Here is a 7397-nt window from a genome sequence, read left to right as displayed (position 1 = left end):
GCTTAAAACGGGCTGATTGGACGCTGATTGGACGACGAGGAGGTGCGGGGAGGAGCAGTAAGAGCGAGGTGATGAAGGCTGAGGAGCAGGTAAACGGGAGCACAGTTAGGTCTTCCAGGCTGAATTTAAGCTCCATTTTTTACAGTTAAAAGAGCAAAAGGATTACAGACCGCGGGCTCCCAACGCTTTTCATTCGTCTGTATATTCCCCTTGGTGAATGGCAGATCCATATTAAACAGCATGTAGCACAGTCGTAGTAGGTGTTGTGAGCGATTAGGTGATGTTAGACTAATTACGAGGCGAAGAGTGGAATGACTAATTAGCACATGCACCTGCAGCTAGCATTACTGCGTCGTGTGTGCGCTCGCAGATTGATGGCTCCGCTCACTGTAAACAGGGGAAATTCTAATTAATTGTGCCTAAGGTCGCTCTGCAGTAGGTTAGGTTCATGTTTCAGTTTGTATTTGTCAAAATCTCTAAAACGGAAAAGCGATGTTACTCGGTGTGCAACTATGAAAGCGCCTGGTATTTTTGGTCTGAGATGAATCCACATCTTGTATCCAAAGCCTACGCAAGTGAAGATTTGTCACTCCAAAAACATCTGAATATATTTTTTCTGGCAGGATAAACACTGAGTTTTCTGAGTTTTTGTTTCTTGGCAATCGATCCATGAAATTACAAATATATGAACCGTAATGCTTACCTTCTTATCTGCATCACGGATTTCAAATGTGGAAGAATCTTGAGATGTGTTCACACGTATCATGATTTATTCCCAGTTTGTGCGTGTTTAATTAAGATATAGACTTGTTTTGGTCCTGGTCTAGTCCTGGTTTAGTCTTGGTTGAGTCCAGGTTTAGTTTCACCCCACTTTTGATGTGATTTACTGTATTTTCCAATATAAATCACACTGGAATATAAGTCGTACCAGCCAAAAAAAATGCATAATAATGAAGAAAAAACCCCAAACATATAAATTGCACCTGAGTATAAGTCGCACCCTTGGCCAAACTACCCCATATAGCCAGTGGTGAAATGAAACAAAGTAAAAGCAGTGAAGTACAAAATTCAGGTATCTGTACTTTACTGAGTTCATGGATACTTTTTTTACTTTTACTTTATTGCATTTGCGAGCAGTATCTGTACTTTCTACTCCATTACGTTCTTTAACTGGACTCAAAAGTTAAAATATGACGGATTTATTTTTAACATAATTTGTTAATAATTTCATAGTTTGAGCAAACAAAAATACAATGGTCCTTGGTTTATCACTGGGGTCACGTTCTAAAAATAACCCGCAATAGGTGAAATCTGCAAAGTAGTCAGCTTTAGTTTTTACAATAATTCTATATGTTCTGCTGTAGTGTCGATCAAACATTTATGTACATTTGTCTGAACACATTCTGTACTGTACAGGAGACACGGCACGAAGGAGACTGATGGACAATGGTCTACAGTCCAACAGCCAATCAGGACGCAGAACATAATGCACTTTTTTTCATACACTGTAAAAAGCATGTACAATTGCACAAAAAAATATGCGAAACAACGAGACCACGAAAGGTGAACCGCGATATAGTGACGGACAACTGTATACAAATAAAAACAGGAAAATATGAACAATTCAGCACAAATCTGTATCAAAATCAAGTAATCAAGATTTATAAGACCTCAAAAACTTTCAACTTTTTACCCGTTAAGTATATTTTTAAACAGATACTTTTACTCAAGTTTTTTCATGTGATACTTTTACCTACTCCAGTATCTGCACTTCTTCCACCTCTGCACACAGCACATATAGTTCTATAATGAGTCTATAGAAATAAACTGTTGGTTTCCTGGGGACTCCACTTTCTGTTATAAATCTGTAGTGTCAATTGAGATGTTATGCAGTGTGCGCTACCACATGAGCCGCCAATCAACTGTTGTTATCATAATGGTAACGAACCAACAAAGGACCATTCTTAAAGGTGCAGTACACATTTTTCTGTCTTAAAAATGTGAAAAACAGAACTTGCTCATTTTAAACGGTTTGCAGTGATCCAAAGTTATTCCTCACTTACCTTTCAGAGGCTTTGGAACATCCTAATTATTCACCAAGATGAGTTTATAAGCACTTTCCACAACTTTAGGAGACAATAATAATCACGTACAGGCTCTTTAATCTTATTGTGTATTCTTTTTTTCAGCAGTTAAGGTGTAATCAAAATTATTCTTTGGTTCTGGGTCGTTTTGCTTTAGGTGCAATAAAAAAGGATTAAAAAAACTAAAACAAAACAAAAATCTATCTACTTGGCACCGACAACTAAAGTCACATTGATCTGTTCTGTCTTCCTCGGCAGAGATTAAAAGAACGACTTGAATCTTAACAACCTTTCCAGACACTTCTGATAATTTGACTGCAACGCATAAAAATAAAAAAGTCATTTCCATACAAAACATTTCAAGGTGATTCCATTCAATTATTAAAAAGGCACTTCTTAATTTCTTGGAGATAAGGTCAAAAAATCCATGTTTTGTTGAGACATTTTAAAGCCAGTCCATGGTGTCATGTGCCAGTGTAAAGTGGATCCATATGTTGTGTAATGCCACTGCCAACCTGCTATTCCACTAAGTCTATTATAGCTAAGCTGCTAATTAGCGCTGCCTTTGTTTCCCTCACACGTCCCTCTCAATGGAGCCAGGCTCTTTGAAGCTTTCAAACACAAATCTGGTGACAAAATATAGTCAATAAATAGCTTCATAATTAATTTGTTTGTTTATGCAAAATATTCAAATGAGCAGCAGGTCTGTGTGAGCGTTGTTGTGATAATCTCCTGAGTTTGTCTGAAAAGATGGATGAGGCAAAGACAAATGTGAGAGTATGGAACATCTATGTAGGGTACATGAAACATACTACTACTACTACTACTACTACTACTACTACAAGTGTGAGAGTATGGAACATCTATGTAGGGTACATGAAACATACTACTACTACTACTACTACTACTACTACTACTACTACAAGTGTGAGAGTATGGAACATCTATGTAGGGTACATGAAACATACTACTACGAATACTACTACTACTACTACTACTACTACAAGTGTGAGAGTATGGAACATCTATGTAGGGTACATGAAACATACTACTACGAATACTACTACTACTACTACTACTACTACAAGTGTGAGAGTATGGAACATCTATGTAGGGTACATGAAACATACTACTATTACTACTACTACTACTACTACTACTACAAGTGTGAGAGTATGGAACATCTATGTAGGGTACATGAGACATACTACTACTACTACTACTACTACTACAACTTTGAGAGTATGGAACATCTATGTAGGGTACATTAAACATACTACTACTACTACTACTACTACTACTACTACTACTACTACTACTACTACAACTACAAGTTTGAGAGTATGGAACATCTATGTAGGGTACATGAAACATACTACTACTACTACTACTACTACTACTACTACTACTACTACTACTACTACTACAACTACAAGTTTGAGAGTATGGAACATCTATGTAGGGTACATGAAACATACTACTACTACTACTACAACTACAAGTGTGACAGTATGAAACATCTATGTAGGGTACATGAAACAGACTACTACTACTACTAATACAACTACTACTACTACTACTACAAGTGTGAGAGTGTGGTACATCTATGTAGGGTACATGAAACATACTACTACTACTACTACTACTACTACTACTACTACTACTACAACTACAAGTGTGAGAGTATGGAACATCTATGTAGGGTACATGAAACATACTACTACTACTACTAATACAACTACTACTACTACTACTACAAGTGTGAGAGTGTGCTACATCTATGTAGGGTACATGAAACATACTACTACTACTACTAATACAACTACTACTACTACTACTACAAGTGTGAGAGTGTGCTACATCTATGTAGGATACATGAAACATACTACTACTACTACTACTACTACTACTACTACTACTACTACTACTACTACTACTACTACAACTACAAGTGTGAGAGTATGGGACATCTATGTAGGGTACATGAAACATACTACTACTACTACTAATACAACAACTACTACTACTACTACAAGTGTGAGAGTGTGGTACATCTATGTAGGGTACATGAAACATACTACTACTACTACTACTACTACTACTACTACTACTATTACAACTACAAGTGTGAGAGTATGGAACATCTATGTAGGGTACATGAAACATACTACTACTACTACTAATACAACAACTACTACTACTACTACAAGTGTGAGAGTGTGGTACATCTATGTAGGGTACATGAAACATACTACTACTACTACTACTACTACTACTACTACTACTACTACTACAACTACAAGTGTGAGAGTATGGAACATCTATGTAGGGTACATGAAACATACTACTACTACTACTAATACAACAACTACTACTACTACTACAAGTGTGAGAGTGTGGTACATCTATGTAGGGTACATGAAACATACTACTACTACTACTACTACTACTACTACTACTACTACTACTATTACAACTACAAGTGTGAGAGTATGGAACATCTATGTAGGGTACATGAAACATACTACTACTACTACTAATACAACAACTACTACTACTACTACAAGTGTGAGAGTGTGGTACATCTATGTAGGGTACATGAAACATACTACTACTACTACTACTACTACTACTACTACTACTACTACTATTACAACTACAAGTGTGAGAGTATGGAACATCTATGTAGGGTACATGAAACATACTACTACTACTACTACTACTACTACTACTACTACTACTACTACTGCTGCTGCTACTACTACTACTACTACAACTACAAGTTTGAGAGTATGGAACATCTATGTAGGGTACATGAAACATACTACTACTACTACTACTACTACAACTACAAGTGTGACAGTATGAAACATCTATGTAGGGTACATTAAACATACTACTACTACTACTACTACTACTAATACAACTACTACTAGTACTACAAGTGTGAGAGTATGGAACATCTATGTAGGGTACATGAAACATACTACTACTACTACTACTACTAATACAACTACTACTACTACTACTACAAGTGTGAGAGTGTGGTACATCTATGTAGGGTACATGAAACATACTACTACTACTACTAATACAACTACTACTACTACTACTACAAGTGTGAGAGTGTAGTACATCTATGTAGGGTACATGAAACATACTACTACTACTACTACCACTACTACTACTACTACTACTACTACTACTACTACTGCTACTACTACTACAACTACAAGTGTGAGAGTGTGGTACATCTATGTAGGGTACATGAAACATACTACTACTACTACTAATACAACTACTACTACTACTACTACTACAAGTGTGAGAGTGTGGTACATCTATGTAGGGTACATGAAACATACTACTACTACTACTACTACTACTACTACTACTACTACTACTACTACTACTACTACTACTACTACTACAACTACAAGTGTGAGAGTATGGAACATCTATGTAGAGTACATTAAAGATACTACTACTACTACAAGTGTGAGAGTGTGGTACATCTATGTAGGGTACATTAAAGGTATTACTACTACTACTACTACTACCACTACTCCTACTACTACAACTATTACAACTACAAGTGTGACAGTATGGAACATCTATGTAGGGTACATTAAAGATACGACTACTACTACTCCTACTACTACAACTACAAGTACTACTACAACAACTACTACTACAACTAGTAGTACAACTACTAGCACTACAGCTACAACTACTACAGGTACAACTACTACTACTACAACAACTACTACAACTAAAACTGCTACAACTAATACTACAGCTACTACTACTTCTACTACTACTACAACATCTATTACTAATACTGCTACTGCTGCTGCTTCTATTTACAATAATTCAACCCATATCACTACTATGCAAAAATACTGATGATGTTGTATAAGTGTCTTATAACTTAACAAATTGCACTATTTAAAATGATTTTGTCTCATTATCGTCTCACGCGGCTCATCTTTATGTATTTATTTATTCTGCATGTGGCAGTATGCTAAATACTGTCACATGCAGAATATGTATGCATCATTTTCATACTGAGATGGCCAATTAGAAGCTCTATGGACTGAATGCTATGAATATAAAATTATAAAGTTAAATTTACCAGTTGTGAAAAGATGGCTCCATTTGAATAGTATTTAGATTTTTTTTTTTTTTTTTTTTTTTTAAATCAAGTAGTAGCCTAGTGTTTATAGAAAAAATAATACTCCTTAGCCTATATTGTATCACACTAGACAAGAAGTGTGACAGTTATGCGTCTAATTTAACAAATTACATCAGTTTAAATGAATTTTGTCTCATGTTTGTCAAGAAATGTAACAATTCTGCTCTATATTTATCTTATAATCACATCATATCATTTGCAAACCAAGATTATCGATTTTAATCACAATAGAGAGAAGCTAATGTCCAAAGTAATGATTGAATCTACGACTCACAGTAAAATAGCTCCATATTAATACTGCGAGGCAAATCCAGAACGATATGTATGTACTTTTTCATATTCAGATTGATATCAGTCTGACCACAGTTTGGTGCTTCACTCTTTGACTCGGCAGAAATCAGTGATGTTTTTCAGCCTCCTGTGATATTTTTTCCATTATTTTTTCCAATAAGGATGGACCATGGCTGTCCCTGATTGGCTAATCCACCTGTCAATCACGCTCATCTGAAAACAGTTAGATTCAGGGTGACCAGACTCACATCTTCACAAAGTATTAAAGAAGTGTGTAATCTGGATCCCAGGCACAAATGTTAACAGTTTTAAAATTGAAAACATGAAAGAGAAGTGTTTATAGAAATAATTAGACTACTTAATGACTTAGCACCCGACAACAACTGTGACGATAATTAAACCAACAAAATAATTAAACGAACTGGTTTAAATTAATATTGTCTCATGTTTGTCAAGAAATAGAACTCACCCATCTCATTGTGTGTAAAAGCAATAATTTGTGTATAAAGATGACCAATTTGAACCACTATGGACAGAATCACATCATAATAACACTTTTTATCAACAGTTTTCTTTGTATCTCACGTTTGAAAATAAGGTGGAGTAGTGTTTATAGAAATAATGACTTAGTTATCTTTAGCACCAGACGAGCCGTGATAATTATGTGCCGTTTCTAGCATTGCCGTAAAATTGTCTAATTTGATCAGATTTTACCCTGATATTTAGCGGTGACACTTGTTTTAACGCTTCCTATTACAAAGTAGCTATATTCAGCCTGCGTGTGACCTACTTTCGTCACCCCACCCACCATTTGGATCTCACCGCTC

The sequence above is a fragment of the Periophthalmus magnuspinnatus genome, chromosome 6 (assembly GCF_009829125.3).
Source record: "Periophthalmus magnuspinnatus isolate fPerMag1 chromosome 6, fPerMag1.2.pri, whole genome shotgun sequence".
Lineage (NCBI taxonomy): Eukaryota > Metazoa > Chordata > Actinopteri > Gobiiformes > Gobiidae > Periophthalmus > Periophthalmus magnuspinnatus.
The sequence above is the reverse complement of the archived record's forward strand: the minus strand, read 5'-3'. Positions refer to the sequence as shown.